This window comes from Sapajus apella, unplaced genomic scaffold, assembly GCF_009761245.1.
Source record: "Sapajus apella isolate SASKATOON/1434 unplaced genomic scaffold, GSC_monkey_1.0 scaffold3, whole genome shotgun sequence".
NCBI lineage: Eukaryota > Metazoa > Chordata > Mammalia > Primates > Cebidae > Sapajus > Sapajus apella.
In genome coordinates this window covers 20,851,526-20,871,584 of record NW_022436943.1, presented here as the reverse complement: position 1 = coordinate 20,871,584, position 20,059 = coordinate 20,851,526, and the positions used below count along the sequence as shown (strand labels likewise).

At 36.6% G+C, this 20,059-nt stretch overlaps 1 protein-coding gene across 1 annotated transcript in view; it reads left to right on the top strand.

Annotated features, from left to right (window-relative positions):
• Nucleotides 1-12,236: 12,236 nt before the first annotated feature.
• PKIA (cAMP-dependent protein kinase inhibitor alpha) overlaps nt 12,237-20,059 on the top strand; it is an 85,077-nt gene continuing 77,254 nt past the window's right edge. Inside the window, exon 1 of the mRNA XM_032250824.1 lies at nt 12,237-12,550. The gene's annotated coding sequence lies outside the window, so the exon portion shown is untranslated. The remainder of the gene's footprint in view (nt 12,551-20,059) is intronic.

The window sequence follows — 20,059 nt, the reverse complement described above, 5'->3', positions numbered from 1 at the left end:
TAAAGACATATGCACACATACGTTTATTGCAGCACTGTTCACAATAGCAAAGACTTGGAAACAACCCAAATGCCCATCAATGATAGACTTGATAAAATTTGGCACATATATACCAATGGAATACTATGTAGCCATAAAGAATGATGAGTTCATGACTTTTGCAGGGACATGGATGAAGCTGGAAACCATCATTGTCAGCAAACTAACAAAGGAACAGAAAACCAAACACCATCATGTTCTCAATCCTAAGTGGGAGCTGAAAAATGAGAACACCTAGACACAGGGAGGGGACATCACACACCAGGGCCTGTCAGGGTGTGAGGGACAAGAGGAGGGATAGCATTAGGAGAAATACCTCATGTAGATGACGGGTTGATGGATGCAGCAAACCACCATGGCAAGTGTACACCTATATAACAAATCTACACATTTTGCATATGTATCCCAGAACTTAAAGTGTAATTTTAAAAAAAGAAAAGAAAGAAAGAAGTTACAAATAGAAAAAAAGAGGGAGAGAGAAGGGCAAAATAAACCCTGAGTTGAATTGGAATCCAGGTATCAATTTGCATTTACACTTTTATATATAAATTGATAATCATGTGTGTGTGTGTGTGTATATATATGTATATATATATATATACACACACACACACAAATATACACACATATATAAGCACATAAATAAATTAAAAACAGTTGTTAATATGTGTATGTTAATTCTGTCTGCTGACAGGGCAGTTAGGCAACTTGAGTAGCAATGAATATAACTCATGCCAAGATGCTAGGAGTACAGGTGTGTGCCACCACACCTAGTTAATTTTGTTTGTTTTCCTTTTCCTTTTTTCTTTTTTTTTGTAGAGATGGGGTTTTGTCATGTTGCTCAGGGCATAACATCATTTCTGTGATGCTCGTGCCAAGTATTGCATAACCTCAGTCTAACCTTGAGAACACATCAAACAAACTCGATTTGAAGGACATTCTACAAAATAACTACCTAGGATTCTCCATAAACTCAAGATCATGAAAGACTAAGAACTATTCTTGATTGAAGGAGAATAAGGAGATATAGCACATAACTGAGCTGAGTGAACCTGGATTTGAACCTAGGCTGGGAGACAATAGGCAATATTTGAGTATGGTCTGTCAGGCAGTTAATAGATTGGTATTAGTGCAAATTTTCTGACTTCCATGACTGTATTGTGGTTATGTAAAATATGAACACTTGAGAAAGCTGAGTAAAGGCTATATGGGAACTCACGCCTTTATGTTTGAAATGTTTGGGTAAATTAAACTTAATAACATAGTTTAATAAAAACTTAGTTTGAAAATGTCTGAACCTCCTTTAATTTCCTATGAAGAAAAGCATCTCATTTAGGAATACTACAAATTTGACGGAGAAGATAATATTTACAAAAAATTCATAGGGTGTGGCAAAGGAAACAGTAAACCCTGAATGATGATTTTTCAAAACCTTATACAATTAAGTGTCATGGTGAGCGGAATGCATGAACTACACAAATTTTTGAGGCATTAGAAAACCATAGAATCATAGAATTTTCTCACTGTAAAGGCCCTTAGAATTTATTTTTTCAACTTCTTAGCTTCAACCTCTGCTGAAATATTCAGAGACAGGGAGTTTATAATTTTAAAATGCTATCTATATTATTTTTTGAAAGGTTCCAATCATTAAAATGTTCATCCTTTTATGAACTTAAGCCTGGCTCACTGGTCTAACATCTGTTTGGAACAGCCTAGCCCTTTTTTCATAGGACAATGTCTCAAATATTTTAGAACTGTTGTCACCTAGTTCCCACCTAGTCTTGCCTCGTTTCATCTATTCCCAGTTCCTTTAGCGATTTCTCATTTATTTTAGATTAGAGACACATCATGGCATTGATCACTTTCTTTAGCATAATAACTCATTTGTCAATATGGCATTTTAAAACTGGAAGACATTGTTTATTGTTATTTATAGAAAATTCAAACATAGTATCTCCAATCAAGCAATAATTCTTAGCCTTAAATGATTCATGTACACCAGTTGACAAATAAAATGAAAAAAAAATCCCAAAGGATTTTATTCCTAAGGAATTGTAGTATGCACTTATCTATAGTGTACAGGTAATGTCAATTTTTTTTCTATGCATCAACAACATTGCTCTGTCACAAAGGAGAAGGGAACGCTCCACTGATGTTGCCTGTGTTAGTATAAACATCGTGCTATGAACTAGAAGTTAGCTATTAGAAGGGATTCTTTTTTACCACTATACATGCATAATACAATTTTCTCTATTCTTTGAGTATTTCTCATCTTGATTCCTCATACATAAGCCCTTAAGCATGTTCACTAAAATGCATCATACATATCAAAGTGGATGACTTTGCTTTGCTTTTTATGAAATTATTATGCTTACTAACCAATATTTGAGCTCTTAATATGGGCAAATCATTCTATCTAGCAAAGTACAGAGGTTCAGAGCATAAAGTTTAAAGTGTAACACCTAGGCTCAGGCAAGTAGCTTAATCTAACCAAGATTTCATTTTCTTTTGTGTAAGGTGAGAATAATTATAACATAAAGTGGATGATAAAACACATTTAGGTACTACCTAGTCAGAGCTTATTTGACTTATGGCAGCAAGTATGTATCCACTCCTGCCAGCATGATCATGATGATGATGATGAAGTTACCAGCAGGTGTACAAAATAAGAACAGGTGAATAAGCCACAAGCTTACCTCTGTGTAAATTTCTTTCCTCAGGCTAAACACCTCTGCCTTCTATCCCTTGGTTCTCACTCTTCAACTATTAAGGACTTCACAAGGCAGCTCAGGTCCCTCTCTTATATGATGCTTTCCTTAGCTACTCTTCTAGAATCAGCTTAAAATATGTTGCTTACACTCACATTATGTACAAAATTCTGCAGCAAAATTTATAACACTTTATTGCAATTTGCTTGTTCTTCATCAGGTTGCAACTCGTTTGAGGAAGGAAACTGGGTCTTGTTCCTGGAACATAAAATGGTTCCAAGCACACAGTAAGTGGTCAATAGGTAATGTTTTATAAATAAAATAGTAAATAAAAATTAATGATTGTTTTATGCTACATCTTGCTCTCCAGGCACCAAGTCACAATGCTTTGTTAAGTGCATTAAAATTATTTTTTCTAATATGGTGTAGAAAATTATTAATAAAAGGTTAGGCTCACTCATGTATGCACAATATTAAGAATGAGATTTCTCATAATTTGTACAGTTCCATATGCAACCCTAGCAAGTGAAGATTAATTAATTGTGGACTGCCTTGCATTTATATTAATATATTCTCAAGCTAATATAAAGAAAGCCATCATATACTACTAAGTTGAAAAGTTTGAGAGTTTTAATGTTTAAATAATTGTGAGTCTATCTCTCTTATGTAATTCTATATTCTTATATTTTAAGATAATTATTAACATTTTAACTTCTTTGAATATTATCATTTCCAAACTCAGTTAGTGGGGGCCTTAACATAATAGAAAATTTGAAAACTAATACAAGAGAGGTAAGTTTCCAACAATTTGAACCTCTTTTGATTAGTATCAACATTTCTTTAAAAATAATTCCCATTTATTATAATATCTACCCCTTAAGTCTTTTTTCCTACTAAAAACAAGAGGAAAAAAATCATGTTGACAGTTCCAGAATTATCCACAAGGGGGCAAACTTACAACACATGCACAACGCAGGGAAAATTAATAAACTGGATTCATTGGAGAAAAAAATGGCAACTGAGTCATTAATGACATTAAGCCCATATTAGAAAAAAAAAACAATGTTAGCAAACAATATTAGCATAACTCTTTGAGGATAAGGTTTTTGTTTAATGTCTACTTTTTATTCCTATTTTTAATGCCAGAGGAAGTACCTATATCTGAAATTTGGGGTCAGACATGACAAAATCATACAAATGTCTCTTTAGTGATAAGCAAAGCACTTAAAAACACTGTAAGCTCTCTTGTACTTATTTCTAGTCTGACAGCTTTACATTTTAGAAGTAGTTTTTAAAAATATATTTCTGAGATTACTTTATCAAAAATCTGTATATCACCTAAGATGCTATCATTGTCTTAAGAGTCAAGAAATTACAGACAGGAGTTCAGCTAAAAGAAAAATGGAACATTTCTGTACAATACAGTGAACTCTGAGTTCTAGTTGTGTTTGTCCTTAACACACTGTTGTAAGTCAGGGTTTTCAGCCCTTGTGATTCATAAAATTAAAAAGAAGTATAAGACTACTGCCCACAATCTTAATGTTTCAATTCCCAGCTTACCCTGATCAGAGTCTATGGTACCCAGTGGAATCACTCTGATGTATTCACTCCGAGCTCCAATGACCATCACTCTTGGTTGTATTGGCTGTACAAATACCAACCCCAGCAAAACAGAACCCTAGGCCAACTCAGCACCCGCACCAGGCAGCTCACCATGGCTGGAGAAAACCCAGCAACTTTGTTAATTTGTCTTGTTTAAATTCATAATCATAAGCCTTAGTGAACTTGCTAGTTGTACTCATAGAAAACTCAGTGCCAATCAGTTCTTTTTCACTCCCTTCTAGGCAAATGTTTCAAAACTTCTCTTTCCTCACATCTCCAGTACCAATTTATCTTTCTAAATTCTCAGCTTCTTCTAATTTCATTGGGATTACAGGAGAGATCAAAACAAAATTTCAATAACTCTGAACATCAAGTTTACCAATCTATCTGGGTCTATCTGATACCACATGCTCTGCCTTCCCCTTTCCTTTGGGGAAGAAATGCTTGTCCTATGATCTAAGGTCAAATCCTCTCTCCTGCCCTAGATCCCTTCTCTTTTGAGTGTCTCTTTTTTCCTGCATCATCAGTTATTTGTTCTCTACTAGTTGTTACCATCAACACACAAAAAAATGTCCCTCTAAAAGAAAAAAAAAATCCATCTGTCTTCCTATATCTTGCTCTAATTATGGCCCACTTCTTTATTTTTATAACAAAACTACTTTTAAAAGGCTGCCTTTTATTTCTTCACTTCATTTACTCATTTACACTATATGATTTGTTCTTTGATAAGAATACAGAAATTGTTCTTGTCAAGGTATTAGATATCTCTATGTTGCCAAATCCAGTTATCAGTTTTCATCTTAATCTATCAGCAGCTAGGAGCAACAAAACCTCCCTCTTCCTTCTAATACCTTTTCACTTATGCTTCTGGGACAACTCTCCCTATCTCTCTGCTCACTTCTTTTTATACCCCTTGTTGGATCCTCTGGCATGCCCCATGGCTCAGTCCGCCAACATCACCTATTCTCTTCCTACACTTACCTCTAAAGTGATTTCATCTGGTCTAAAGACTTTGGAGACCATGATGATTCACAAATTTTCATCTATAGCTATGATATCTCTTCCACGAATGTCAGACTAGTACAACCAGTTGTCTACTTCACATCTCCACACAGATCTGATCAGAAATACAAATTTAGCAAATCCAAAAACAAAGTCTTAATCCCCCAAATCTCATTGCCTTTTAAGGCTCTATATTAACTTTTATGCACGTACCTTTCTAACCTCATATCCTAACAATTTTCCTCTTTGATCATTTCATTACAAAAAAACTAACCTTTCAGCTCCTGGAACACATGAAATATGTGCTCACCTACTTGCATGTGCTTAACCTCTTCAAGTGTTCACTTATCTTGCTTTCACATTGTCTTCAAATCTCTGCCCAAGTGTCCCCTACCACCTTATAGAACTCTCTATACCTGCATTCTTACTCTGTACCTCCATGGCCTTACTACCTACTAATATGCCATATTAGTTGGTGGAAAAGGCCATGGAGACACAGAGGAAAAATTCAGTCTCCTTTTACTTGGACAAAATGTCCAGAAGAAGAGATTTATTTGTCCATTTTTGTATCTTCAGTGATTAGAACAGCCGTACTAATACATTGTACTCCATAAATACTGAATGAGTATCAACTTGTCTGAAAACAGTTTATTGAAGATTATTTTTAAATGACACTTAAATTTACCTTTTTTATTAGCCTAAATTATATAAGAAATTGATGAAAATACTTTTGATTCATGAAGTATGATAAATAATTCTTTATTAAAATTATTTGATAATGTAAATTGTATATAAGAAATTGAAGAAACCTCATTCATAAAGAATGATAGAAACAGAATTCTTTATAAATATTATTTGATAATTGACTCTGCAGTAGAAAAGTTTTCATTAAACCATACTTTTCTTGAGAGGGGGAGTTTATTGGTTTCATCATGTTCTTAAAATATAAAAAGTGAAATAAAATGTAAAGCATTATCTAAGTAGGTTGTTTTATCTCATGGTTTCATAATGATAATTTTTTTAATGTTTATTTGAGTATTATACCACACTATTGAATGAATCATGTGCCATTTACTAGGTATATCACCTAAGCAAATGGACACTTCACAATTAAATACAGAGTTCTGATTACAGCATAGTAGCTGTGTTACATAGATCTAGAATTTCATGTCAACTCCTTACCAGCATAAACAAAGTGAATTCTTACTAATGTCAAAACAGCTTCTGTTCTGTTTATAGTCACTTCCCCTTCTTGCATTGTGCTATTTCTGTTCAGTCTGCTGAAACTCTTCAAGATCTAATACCAATCTTCACATAAATGATAGGTTTTTGTTCCCTGTATCATATATCAAAGTGTTTTCATATTAATATAGAAAATTCTTAGCCTACCTATAGTTACTTGAATGCAACTGTTTCTATTGCTAGCTTTGCATTACATTTGTATATATTTTACATGATCTACTTTCTGACCTCATTAAAAGAGTAGATGCTTTGTCATAAAATTGTAAAGCTTTTGTAGAGCACGATTAATCAGCCTAAGCCTAGCAGACACACAGACACACACACATACACAGGCACACAGAGTACTATTACCATGGAAATCCTTCTACTACCCTTTCTCTTAAGTCAAAATTATGTAAAACAATATTGATTATTATTCACTAAGTGCCCAATTCTTTCCTGGTAGACCAAGTTCCCAGCTTAGGCAGACCCCTATGGAGTGATGAGGACAGGAGACCTGGCAGGCAATGGGGTGACAGATGCCGGAGCCAAATCACCCTGACAACTCCTCTCAATGATAAATCTGAGAATCCAATCTCTGCTAAATTGTTAATAGCTGCAAATGAGATACTCAGTTATCCCTTCTAATAGTGTATTTGCATTTAAATGAGTCCCTTCTGGAAGGATTCTCAACCCAAAGCAGTGGTTCTAAATGCTGACAGCTCCCAGCACACAGGGCCTCTGGCTCTGGTTTCACATTTTCCCTTGCTGAGACTCAGGATATCACTAGGCTATTTGATCTCTAATTTGAGAGTGTCAGAAAGGAAGCATTGCAGAACTCAAAGTCAAGATCCAAAGTTTAGTTTTAGTTTTAGTTTTTTTTTTTTAAGGGGCAATGTGAAGTCATAGGTTAAAAATAATTACATATTGGTGTATGTCAAATTCCAAGAAGACAGATTCAAACTTTATATATTGACATAAGACATTTCCCGATATCTTTCCCATTTTCTTTCTGGCTTCCCTATGCCTCTTAGCATGCTATGGTATCAGAAGCAGTTCAGTCCTGCCATTTAATGTCTTTGACTATTGCCTTTAACACCATCAACACAATGATTCCGTTCCATGAATAAAAAGTACCTGGTAAGATTATTTTGATAGATGCATGCATCTGTATTATCACCAGAACTATACTCAGTGAGTCTGGCTTTGCAGATGAAAACTACACTGGAGGGACAAGAAAATGTCTTCTAGACTGTCCTAAGCCACCACAGTTGCACCCCCACTGCCTCAGACAACGTGAAGGAAAAGATCAGACATCTTTCACTCTTGAGACAATTGCTGTCTTCATTTCAGAAGCAAGACAAAGTCAGGCTGTGAGTGCTGGGGATCCAAGCCCAAGTCTGTTCAACTACAAAACCTCTAACCTTCACAGTCATCCCAACATTCTGGTTCTCTTCACCTTCTCATCCTCCTGCCGCATTATTTTATAAGGACCTTTATCTTCAACATGAGGTACTTAGCAAATCCTTCAACTAAATGATAAATTATGAAGGCTGAGCATGTTCTCTCATTCAAGGTATTTAGAACTTTCAAAGGAAAAAGGAGACAGAAACCTGCCCAAGTATGCAAGGAAAACACTTATAGACTATCAGCTCCCCTGAAGTTCTGCAATGGCAATTACACGCCATCTCATTACAGCCTCACATCACAGTAAGTCTACGGTTTGGATCCTAACTTTTTGCCATGGCTCCCTTTGACAATCTGAAGCAACCTACATAACTCCTCTTAAAATAAGGCTTTTAACTGCATAAAATATAATATGTAGAATTGCAAAGGAAACTAATTACCAATTTTAAAATACCATTATCAAAATAATTTAAAAAGGCCAGGAATAGTGGCTCACGCCTGTAATCCCAGCATTTTGAGAGGCCGAGGCAGGCGGATCACGAGTTCAAGAGCTCGAGACCATCCTGGTCAACATGGTGAAACCCCATTTCTACTGAAAGTACAAAAAATCAGCCGGGCGTGACAGTGAGTGCCTGCAGTCCCAGCTACTCGGGAGGCTGAGGCAGGAGAATTGCTTAAAACCGGAAAACAGAAGTTGCCATGAGCGGGGATCATGCCACTGCACTCCAGCCTGGTGAGACAGAGACTCTGTCTCAAAAAAAAAAAAAAGGAAAAAAAAATTTAAACACAATTCATGATTCATGATATACAAAGGTGTGGGCATTTAAACTCACAGTATAGGAGAGTTCTACATACTACTATATTTAAAAATTGTGACACTGTGGGAAAGGGTTAACAATTTTTATGCTGCTTTACATGTACACTGAAATTGAACAATTAGAACAGTGAATGGTGGGAGCCATGATTCTCACTATTGAAATAGGAATTTATGGACAAGCAAAGGGAGGAGGCTAGAATGATCTGTATGTTAAAAGACTAAAGCTGGAGACATAAGTATTTATGTTTATATATAGCTTAATACAGATACAGAATGGTTACATATAGAAATACTTATGTATATATGCATGAATGAGTATACACATATATTTCTTCACTGTCTTAGGTGAAAGGCCTAGACAAAATCATGACCCACACCAATAATGGCCAGGTCTAGGGACCAGATCTTGATTTGTATTACCATTCTCCAATAAAAGGAACAAGGGCTCCTTGAAGTAATGTCTGATTCTAGGAATGAAGCAGGAAGTATACAAGTTGAGCCTGGAGGAACTTATAATACCATAAAGTAAGGGATTGCTAACTATCCCGTCACTTCTGCCACACACACACACACACACACACACACACTCTCTCTCTCTCTCTCTCTCTCTCACGTCAAAGAGGGTATGTCAAAGAAACCCAGGAACCTACTGAAAGAGCTTCCAATGGGCAAAACTGGAACAAATTGAACAACAAAATAAACTAGCTATTGATTACCAAAAGTATAAAATATAATAAATCTTCATAAGCCTATAATGTTGATATCAATAAATAATTGAATACTTGGTGGAGAATAGACAGCTCTTCTAGGCAGAAGAATTCCAAATACTTTATGTACTCACTCTGCTCTCAGGGAGGTGGAGCTGAAGTCCCACTCCTTAAGTTTGGGTTTCATGTAGTTACTTCCTAAAAGTACAGTATGGAAAGGATGGGCAATAACATTACTGTGGAGAAACTTGACAAACACTGCCTCAGCCAGGCGATCAAAGTCAACACCAAGTCATAAATCACATCGATATTATAGCACCTTGATATGATGTGAGGTAAATGGGACTCTACCTCTTTCTCCTACCAATAGTTTGCAACTCCAGTCTTATCATGAGAAAAGCATCAGACAAATTGCAACAGTGGGGTATCCTAGAAAATAGTTGACCATTACGCCTCAAAACTGTCAAGGTCATCAAAAACAAGCAAAGGCTGAAAAATTGTCACAGCTAAGAGGAGCTTAAGGGGATAGGACAACTAAATGCAGTGTGGTATCCTCCATGGGTGCCTGGAATAAATTTAAGGATATAAGTAAAAACCAGGGAAACTTAAATGTAGTTAGATTTTATTTATTGACTAGTTAATAATAATGTATCAATATAGATTCATTGATTATAATCAAATGATAAGGTTTGGATTTGTGTCCCTACCCAATCGCATATCAAATTGTAATCTCCAATTTTGGAAGGGGGGCCTGGCGGGAGGTGATTTGATCATGGGGGAGGTCTTCTCCCTTGCCCTTCTGGTGATAGTGAGTAAGTTCCCATGAGATCTGGTTGTTTAAAACTGTGTAGCACCTCCCCTTCTCTTTTTCCTCCTCCAGCCATGTAGGGCCTGCCTGCTTCCCCTTTGCCATCCAGCATGATTATAAGTTTCCTGAGAACTCCCCAGTCATGCTTCCTGTACAGCCTACAGAACCACGAACCAATTAAACCCCTTTTCTTTATAATTTACCTAATCTCAGGTAGTTCTTTATAGCAATACCAGAATGGACTAATTACACCAAGGTACCATACTAATGTATGAGGTTAATATGAGACAATGGGAGTGGGATATATGGGAACACCCAGTATTATTTCCTCAATTTTTCTGGATATCAAAACTGAAAAAAAGAGTCTATTAAATAAAACAAAATGTAGTGATGATTTGATTATAAATTCAGTGTAGTGATATATTGAGATATCTATAAAAACAGCAATAGGGAATTAGCTGTTGTTTCCATTGGTAACAAAGTCACAGGTACTCCTAACATTCTGGTGGTTTGTTGCCTGCATTAAAGATGCGCTAAATGCTAAATTTCAGTTAGAGGTTAGTGAAACTAAAAATGAAATTTTCTCATCCAAATTCCACATTCTGGAATTCTATTCATATACCCCTTTTATAAAGATTAAGGATCTCCTGCTCTATGGTAATATTAATTGCCTAATGTTATGAAAGTGAGACTCAGAGAGATGTATTAAGTTGTTCTAGCTTTCAAAGAGCACACATTCTATGACCAAGAATTCTAACTACATTTTGTTGGAAAGCTGTTGGCTACATTACTGCCTAACTTTGGGACTGATAGAGGGATGGATACACTTCATTTAGCAAAGCTACCTCCCTAGCCTTGCACAACTGCACCGTTTAGATTGCTGGACAAGTCTATAGTGTAAAGCTGGCCTTTACAAGTGATAATCAATTCGAAGCTGGCCTTTACAAGTGATGATCATCAAGTGATGATCAATTCGAACAGCAAGGGAACTTAGAGGGAAACTCCATTCCACAGAACCCTAGTGTCAAGGAACCTCCCTACTGGAAAATGACTCAACAGTTAGGGGGAAACCCTGGCTCAGATACAAAGAGAGCAAATTTAGGCCCATTTTTCCTTAAACACTCACCCTCAACCCTGAAAAAGATTTGGGAAAGAAGCGAAATAGGATGGTGGGGGGAAGAAAGAGAACAATCTTGCTAACAGCTAGTGTCAATTTAAAAAGAGAAGGAAAGGGCTTATATGAATACATGCTTATTTCATTCCTAAGGCAAATTTTCATAAATCCTTACGGAAAGAAAGATACATTTATCTGCTAATGTGGATTCTGCTTTTTGATTTCCAAATGTTATAGCTGCCACCACAACAGTTTGCCCAATTAAGTGGCAGGGAGGGAAGGGGGCCCAGGGGAGAGGAGGCAGTAGGAAGAGGTGTTAGAGGGAACATCTGTGCACAAGTGCACCATAAACATAACAAAATCCTGGGGTCACCCTGCTGTTTCTTTGAACACTTTCTCAGGTTGGCCCCACTTCTCCAGTCTTTTGGGAGATTCCCGTTCTGTTACGTAGGCGAGAAGGCGAAAGGTTCCAGCTTTCAAAATTCTGAGTGGTTTGGCTGTGTGCGTACGTGTGTGTGAGCGCGCGTGTGTGCTTGTGTGCCTGTGGGAGGGGGCCGATGAAGCGAGCTACGAAGGGCTTAGAAAGGTTCATTACCAATTTAAAGTGTTTTCTCAGTGCTTGAATGTTTATCCTAAAAGACAATTCCTGCTCTCAAATTCAGCCAAATGAACAATGCTGATGAGGAAGATGAAGAGGGTGGGAAACCCACACAGGCGAATGGAGCAGTCCATGCAGCAGGGGTAAAGGGGGAGTCTAGGAGGAAGGACGCTATGCAGAGAAAGCCCCCCTGGCTCTTCTCTCTTGGTCTACAATTCAGCAATGCTGTAGCTGTAAAAGCTGTAATAGAAAATCAACCCACAACCTCTTGGGGCAGCGATCCTCTGGCGTGGTTTTCAGGCGCCCTTCCCTGGGGCCGGGAGCAGCCCCGCTCCCCCCACGGCTGGCGCAGAATGTGGTGATCCGGCCCGGGGCGGGGATGACTTCATGCGGCCGGAGCTCGGCGGCGGGAGCGGTGGCTGCAGCTGGCAGGTGGGGCGCAAGCTGACTGAGCACTCGGCGGGCGCGGTGGGACTGCGGCCCGTGGCGGCGGGCGCGGGGACCTGCGCTGACTCGGTACAGGGAAGGTAAGCAGCCTGGCCCCTGTGCACCGTGGCCATGCTGTGTGGCTTTCCGCTTGGTTAATAATGGGGTTTGCTGCACAGAGGGAAGGGTGAGAGAACCCTGCTGAATTCTGCAGTGGAAAAAGGAGCAACGACTAGGATGGAAATGTTAGGCAGCCAAGTGCAGAGGTTGGAGGAGTGGTGTTACTGGGCAAACAAAGAAGGCGTTCTGCCTGTATACTCTTTTGAACGCGATCGACCATTTCAGTGCCAGATTCGCGTAGACAGTGAAGACTCAAAATGTAAAATAATTTGAGTTACTCTATTGCCTTTCGTGCCTTTTACCTTCGCTTGACTATTTTGAGGATTTGGAGCAGTAGGTCCCTGGCAGCAGCCTGGAGTAATCAGAAATCGTCCCTCTCTTCCTATAGTCCTTGGTCCTCCCCTTTCCAGTTATCAGAATGGGTCTGTGCCTCTCTCAATGTCAAAACACCTGCTTCAAGACTGAACCTTTAGAAGGAGACTCTATTTGGAGGGGAAACTTCTCTTATCTCCTGGAGTTCAGCTTGGGTTGAGCAGCACTTGACATCGCTTCTCCCTTCATTTGCCATTTTCTCTGTCAGTCATTTCATTGATCTTTTTCGGACATGCTGTGCCCATTCGCAGGCCAACTCGTCAGCTCTTTTCTACCACCTGGGTTCCATGACCGATTTTGTCAAGGTCCCAGAAAGGGCACTGCCTCACACGGGCTTTTTACTTGGTATTATCCCTGTATATTGTTACCTGTGTCCTTCCCCCAAATGCATGGAATGAAATATCCTGCTTGTAGCCCCAAACCAACATGGTATCCCATTAACTCCCTTCCCTGTAGTCACTGTGGCTACTTGAAAGCTAGAGAGGACAAATAGAATCTATTGAAGTGTGAGGGATGTTCCCTGTACATAGGCGTAGGTTGAAGTAAAAATGTGAATTGCAGTCCATCTAGTTTTTCCTGAAGCGATTTTAGTTCAGCTAGGTTTTGAAACAGCTAGCTGTTAAGGTTTGGGACTAATCCTTTCTAAAAAGCAGGGGAGTCTGTTTGCCCCTAGGATTCCTCAATAGCCTCAAAAGAGTTTCCAGTGAGGTTTCCCTATAGGCAGTCAGAAAGCCAGTGGAGCTGCCCAATATAAGCCTCTGGTTATTTGAGTATCCTCTAGGTTGTCTTGCCATTTACAGGTTCCTATCCCTCCTCCTAGGATTTTCCCCACAGACTCCTTGCTACTGAGACCAAGTACCTGTGCTTGTTGCCACCTAGAGATATACATTTGAATAATATGCTGTGAAATGCTTAAGATGGCTGTTATGGGGATTGCAAATGTGCCACTTCACCAACAGGGAACAGTTGCAATAAGCCAGATTGTGGGGTATCAGTGCGCCAATGTTCTATTTAAAGGGAGATCTGTTATCTTTAAACTTCAAATTAGACTGTCTGACTCAACAGCCATGCAATTTTTAGTAAATTAAATTAGAAGATCAATGAAAAAGAAGGGCAGAGTTTGTAGCTTAAAAATTTACCTCTCCTTACTTTCCTCTTTCAATATTATTTTTAAAGATACTCGTTATGGAAAATCATGTTAATTACATACCATTATTGCCTTTCTGATTATAAATTTCATTTTTACAAAATACACTTTAGAAAGATTTGAATTTGCTTCTTTGTCTCTATCTTCAGTATATGAGGCATAGGGAGTTGGGGGGGGGGCAAAGCCCACTACTGAGTGACTACTCCAGGAACTGTCCCTTGGCGTCTTAATAACAACCCTATGGCACCTTTTTGTTATTATTATGTGTCAAACAGGGTTTTAATTTGAAATGTTAAATTTTTGAGATTCTAGAATTTTTACTCAGTCACAACTACAAGAGGTAACAAAGAACAAGATCAACAACAAACCCTCTATTCTGCCACCTTTTTTCTAATATTAAAATTCTTAACAATATAAATTATTCTGAATGAATATTAATATAGAATAAGTAATAATGAATTTTAATATATTCTTTTAAATAAATTAACCTAAGATATGTAAAATACAGATTAGTAAAACTGATCTTAGAAATACAGTGCAATTTCTGTAATGTTGACAGTCATCTTTCTGTTGTGGAGCAAGTACATGAGAATATCCTAATGATGGTTAGAAATTGAAAGTGTCTATTATTTAATTTCTGAAGAATTTAAACTGTTTTGCAAGAAATAGGTTCAGGATTAGGAGACTGGTGCTACCTAAGATGGAATAATACTTGCCAGTGATTTTGCAGGTGAGTTGAACCCGCTGTTACAGACTGGAGTTGGAAAACTCTTATTGAGAAGAAAGAAAACAAGTTAGAAAATTTAATTTTCATTTCTGTGCAACTGAGGAAGATAATCAAACTGAAGGGATTTCTGAATTTGGACTTTGTTATGTTTAAACAAGTTTGAGGAAAGTTTCTAAATTCAGAACCTAAGCAGAAATACATGTATGATTCTATGTGTGAAACTGATTTATGACTTTATTTCCTTTCCTTAAAATATTTCTCAGGGAGAGGAAAAACTAATTGGCTTGCATTCAGGATTGAAAGAGGAATGAAAAATGGAAGGATATACATGACTAGATGCTAAATGATTAGATGTTAAATGAACTGCAGGCACTTTTATGTTTGACAACATAGAACTGAAGTCAATCTACTGCTTTCCAATCATGTAAAAATAAATTTTATTCTGCTAGGCAGAAATTTAGAGAGTAAAAATCTAGGAGTCAAAGTTGCCCTCTCACAACAAAATTATCTCTTTCTGGTGCTGCATTACTGCCATTAGTTACAACTGAAATAGCCTTAACATTTGAGGCCGAGGCAAGAGAACTGCTTGAGCCCAGGAGTTTGAGGCTGCAGTGAGCCATGATGGCACCACTATACTGCAAACAGGGCAACAGAATCAGACACTGTCTCAAATTAAAAAATAATTTTTTAAAAGTTAAGAAATTTTGAAATGGAAAAGGAAAAAGTATAGTAATAATAAGGCTCAATTAGAAATGTCATTTCTATTCAACCAGTGACTTCACTGAGAATGGGTAGAAAAAAGTACTATTTTCATAGTTGCCAGTGACCTTAATTACCAGATTTCTATACGTAATATTTCACCTTGTTTATTTTATCTTTATAAGTTCTCTTCTAAGTTTTTCTTTGATTAGATATTTGTGTTTAAAAGGTATTATTAATAAGTACTATGTATCAGGTACAGTGGTATCTTTGAATCTAATTTGTCTCTAATTCCCTTAAAGTATCCCATACCCAACCTAAACCAAATGGATCTTCTTTCCAATTTTTACCCCATGGTGGCATTCCTATACATCTTCATTTATTCTCTTAGCCCATCCTATTACATGTTGAAACCTTGCTTTCATCAGATACTGCCTCATTTATGAAGCCTTCTCCATACCCACCTTCCTTCCCCCATCACATGTGCTCCTCTCTTGTCTAAATTCCTGTAGCACATTCTGTTTTGGGTTATCCTTTCATGTGAGCATGGTTTGTCTGCTCTTCTTAAAAAAGTTCTTGAAAGCAGGGTCTGGGAATATGTTTTTATTACCTACAACTCTATGGTGCCTAGCTACACATATGTATAGTAGGTGTTCAGCAATTTGATTTTAGTGAAGATACGTGTTATTTTCCATACTTATAAATCTATCTACCTAGTCTTCTTCACCAGCCATGTTAGGCTCTAAGTATATGTGCAAATACTAATTTGTGTTTTTTTTAATCTTTATAATAATAGTAAATACACTTGCAGTACATTGAAATCATTATAATCTACAAAAGATTTTGTGAGTTTAATGTTCTTAAATGTATACTAAAAGCATGGTAAACTTAGCAAAACAAATCTTTAATGAGGACATTGCACCTGCTTTCGATATTCTTGCATTCTAAGCAGGGGAAGGCATCTTATACATATGAGCATTTATCTTGTTTCAAGCCACTCTGCTAGGGATTTTCATCTTTGGCATCTCATTTGATGTTTCTACTATATGCGAATTTTACACTGAGAAAACTGAGGCTCAGAGATGTCACCTGAATGGCAGAGATTTTTTTCCATATTACCACCTGCTCTTTGAAATGTAACAGAGTGAGGAAAAACATTGTAAAAACACAAAGTCAGAGCCATCAGAATAGTTTCAAATTGCCTTGCGATTAATCTTTCCAACGATTTTTAAACTTTTAGATTAACATCCCAAATTTTTAATAACTCAATAAACTCTATACATCTTCTCCACAAGTACATAAAGAAGCATAAACATATAATTTTGTATACAAATGCAATTGTTTGTGGATTCACTAAAGCTCTCTTTTAAGAATGGTTAAAGAACATCGATTTGTGCTCGCTTGGACAACATGTGTGTCCTTTATTATCTCTTACATTTCCAGTACTTGAGATGAGGTTTTCCTTCTATTGTTCTACCTGCTTTAAGACCTGAAATGAGAGCCCTTCAGTATCACTGACACAAAGACAGCTGATGGCTAGAAAGCAAGTGCTAGTGAAAATTGTAACTCAAAGAACCTTGATTCAGAGAAAAAGCACAGAAAGGGAGCTCTGAACGTTACACATTCCAAATGACTTATTTAGGGTTTTCCAATCAATGCTATTTTTACAAAAAAACAAAACAAAACAAAACAAAAAAAACGTTCTCAGACTTAAGAGTATTGCACTGCCACATATGCGGGAGAACATTGCCAGAAGTTGATTGGTGTAGTCCAGTTTGAAACAGATTCAGTTCTCTTAGGATGGACTTATATCTGCCTCATTATTAATATTTCTTTATGGTAATGCCATCTGCAGTAATATATTTCCTTTTGCCAAGTTAAGCAAAAAATGATAATTTATGTTCACCCCTTCTAGGGTCTAAAATAAGTGCCAGCCTAAAAGAGCTGCATATCATTTTAGACTCATAAAAATGCATTCAAATTCTCAGATGATACTTAAGGGGACTGGTACTAGCAAGCATGGTTCCTGCTGATGTATTTAAAGAGTGTTCAAAGGGATGTTACAAGAGCAGCATTAATCTAGAAAAAAGAAAGAGATGGAAAAAACTCAAAAGGACAACTTAAGCTGTTACTTTCATTACATTTCCCAAATACCCTTTTTGTACCAAAATAAGATTATAACTGTATAAACTTCTAAAATAAGTAAAATGTTATCAAAACTTTATAATGTGCTCCATATAAGGTAAGTTTATACTTTATAGATTTTTATAATTAAAAATCTTTTTCTGGTAAAATATAGAAAACATTTACTGTTTTAGCTATTTTTAAGTGTATAATTAACAATGCTGGGCAACAATCACTATCAGTTTTCAGAACTTTCTCACCACAAGCAAAACATTAAACAATACCTGTTCACTCCCTCAACCCCTGGTAAACACTATTCTACTCTCAATGCCTATGAATTTGCATATTCTAGGTACCTCATAAGTGGAATCACACAGTATTTGTCCATTTGTCTCTGGTTTCTTTTACTTAGTATAAATGTTTTCAAAGTTAATCCATATTTCAGCATGTATAAAAATTTCATTCCTTTTTAAGGTTGAATACTATTTCATTGTATGTCTATAACTCATATGGTAATTTTGAATTGCAAAACACTTTCAGTACATTGTCTATTACATTAAACATGGCTAGCATATAACACCACCATATTATCTTTCATAGATGTCAAGTAATATATACTGTCAGGGTGCCATAAGTTATTCAGTCGAAACCCATTGAAAAACATTTACCTAATTCCAAACTGTTTTGTGTCTTCAAGCTATATCGTAATAAACAGAGTAGTATTAATACATATGTTTTTATATGTTGGTGCTTTTACTTTTGATCAAAGAATGCTTGGAGTGGTATTGTTGAGTCAAAGATTATGCCCAGATATTTATAGTTTGAATATGTACATGGACTATTAAAATTCTAACATTCTGCAACAGATAGTATTACTGAATGTTGTGGAACCCTTTCATACTATCTTAAAAATGAATACAGATACTACAAGGAATCCATTCAACATGATCCGAGCAAGGAAATAGTCTCACTTTTTTCATTTCCATTTCATGGTGGAAAAATACTATACACAAATATTGAGAGAATTAAAGTCTCTCAGTCATGCATTTTATCTCAGGATATTACAAAGTACATCATAGATGTCAGTCATGTCTTGTAATAACAATGTGGAATAGTAGAAACATCTCTAGCTAGTTTCTAGGTTGTTTTTCTTCACCAGCAATAGGCTATTTGTATCAAACCTAATCTAAAATTTGGTATTTTTTTGGTTCAAATTTATGTACCTGTATAATGGTAAATCTTTTATTTTTTTCTTAGTTTCTCTTTAATATATTATTTTTAGTTGCTCCTGAAATAAAATAATAAAGTAAGAATGTCTTACTTAAGCTAAAGTACGGAATATTCAGCATATGTGAAATATAAACAGAATTAGCAAGACTTTTAACCACCCTCCTCAGCAGAAGACAGTCTCTATTGCATTGGCCAGAAGAAAAGAAACAGAAGACTTGCTGGAGATTGCATCAGTTTTTGCTTAAACACTAAAATGCTGAAAGGGCAAAGATAAAGCAACATGTCTTATCTTTTGAGTAGCTACTTAAAACTGAAGGGTTGCAAGAACATTTAGTTGGACAGATACACTCCATAGTGTAGCTGACCCTAGACATGTCACAACAGCATTTTAAAGTATGCTTTGTCTTCAGTTAATTGGGGTGGAGGGAATTATTAATAAACATTTCTCCTATGGTTTACCTTTATCTTTATCATTGTCTGATTAAACCCTCTTTGAAAAGCAGACGTAAAACAAATCAGCATTCTGACCTTTGCCTGAATAAGCAACAACATGGCCATACCTTCTTAATGCACTGCTGTGCTTATGAGACCAAAGGGTAGAAGCATCAATTTTTGTTTGTTCATTGCAATAGGCACAGCAATACAACCTGCTGCATTACTTGCTTACATACTGCAGAATCTGACTATAGAAAAGTCAGTAATATCTTTAATGCAATTATTGTATAACTCTCCATGATCTTTCATACTCAGCTTCTCTGATAATTGAAATGCAGGGGAAAATATCCAGAATGTTAAGACCCCCTATCTATTTACAAAATGGAATCTTGCTAGGACTTGCAGAAATAACATTGAATCTGATATTGGTGGCCACCCAATGAAGTCACTGGGAATAATCTGTCAAAATCATCCAAATACAAATTTAGGTTTAAAGAACAAAAAATTCTACAGAGTAGCTATGGGTAATATATTAACAATTTAGGAAAGGAATATTATAAATATATGGTTTTCTATTTATAAGGCATACTCACTGGAGAATAGTGCATTTTTAAAGTGGATTCATTTTGAAAAGACTATTTTACCACTTTTTTAAATGCCATCAAAAATAAATTATGACAAGTCATTGTCATCCAAGTTAATCTGTCACCTGGCTCTCAAGGAAGTGAGTAGTTCTTGGGGCTTTCTTCAAATTTG